Source organism: Ursus arctos, chromosome X (assembly GCF_023065955.2).
Source record: "Ursus arctos isolate Adak ecotype North America chromosome X, UrsArc2.0, whole genome shotgun sequence".
In the NCBI taxonomy this organism is placed as follows: Eukaryota; Metazoa; Chordata; class Mammalia; order Carnivora; family Ursidae; genus Ursus; species Ursus arctos.
In genome coordinates, this window is record NC_079873.1 from 117,000,948 (window position 1) to 117,002,681 (window position 1,734).

Consider the following 1,734-nt stretch of genomic DNA (forward strand, 5'->3'; position numbering starts at 1 on the left):
GGAGGGGAGGAGGGAACAAGACAAGTAAACAGAGAAACCAGAAAGTGTTAGAGTGTATGACTGCTCAGAAGAGGGTTCCACGGTGGCGGCATGGAGGGGGAGCTGGGGGGGGGGCGGGGTCCTGCAGATAGGATTGTCAGGATTTCTAAGTAGGTGAGACTTAAGCTGTCCGAAGGATGACACAGATGTAGCTTGGCTGGGAAAACGGCATCTCAGGCCAAGGCACGTGCAAAAGTCCTGAGATCAGGATGAGAAACAGCTAATGCCCGCGTGACTGAAGGGCGGTGCGCTAGGGAGAGCCACGCTGCGATGAGTCTGGACGGGCAGGCCAGCAAGACCACTCTGAACTATGTGGGCAGGCCACAGTAAGGAGTTTGGATTCTATTCTAAGAGCCACTGGAGCACGGTAATGGCGTGCTATCGGGGCATTTCACGTAGTGAAGTTTTAATTGCCCTGGAAAGTAAGGAAATTCTTGGAAGGGGACAAGGGTACAAATAGGGAGCTCAGCTCAGAAGCTCTCTGAGGGCTGATGGCGCTTCGTACTGCTGGGGGGGGGGCAGGGCATGGGGAGAAGTATTCAGATTCTGGCTGTATTTGGGCTTAGAAGCCCCAGCAGGGCTTGGAAGTGGCGGGGTGGTGAAGGAGACCGAGAAATCAATGATTCCTAGATGCTTGGTTTGCACAGCTGGGCTGCTGGGGCAGGAAGGCTGGGGAGAAGAGCAGCATTGTTTACTTCAACACTGAAACCACCACGAATGGTAACAAGGTAGTGGGGAAGCCAATGAACTTCTTCAATGGTGATGAATGGGGGTATGCAAATATATCCATAGCATAAATGAATTCATTCAGCAACTGTTTACTGAGCCTCTATTATGTGGCAGGCACTGTTCTAGGCTCTGGAAATGAGATTGCTGGACCAATGCCACATTGCGGGGGCTGCCTTGTCTCACATAGATTACGACTGCCGTTTGAGGGGGGTTTATGCCTAATGCTGCCTTTATCCCCACCGTCCTACCTCTTCTAGCATATTAATGGGCAAGCAGCAGCCTAATCTCTACTTGTTAATTGATTGAACCAAATTATATTAAACAGATGCTTATAGTAACTGTAAATACACTAACACTTCTAGTATTTCAGTATGTGCTATCAAGTGCAGTGAAGAATGATAGCAAAAGCATTGAAGTGGGGGCGCCTGGGTGGCGCAGTTGTTAAGCACCTGCCTTCGGCTCAGGGCGTGATCCCGGTGTTCTGGGATCGAGCCCCACATCAGGCTCCTCTGCTAGGAGTCTGCTTCTTCCTCTCCCACTCCCCCTGCTTGTGTTCCCTCTCTCGCTGGCTGTCTCTGTCAAATAAATAAATAAAATCTTAAAAAAAAAGATTGAAGTGATATATAAATTTTTGAGACCCTAATCTATAATTTCTTAAGAATCACCAATAAACCAAAGCTTTATGGGGCTCCTGGCTGGCTCAGCTGGTAGAGCGTGTGACTCCTGACCTCGGAGTCCTGAGTTCGAGCCCCACATTGGGTGTGGGTTACTTAAAGAAAACAAAAAACAGAAACCCCAAAGCTTACATTGCTTAAAAGTAGTATAAAATACTTTAAGAACAAAAGAGGTCAAGTTATCACTATTATTTAAATCTAATTTCTATGAAGAAGTTGGGAATGGCAGATCAAAAAATGCTTTTTTATTTTTTAGCCAATTAAAAAAAAATTTTAGGGGCGCCTGGGTGGC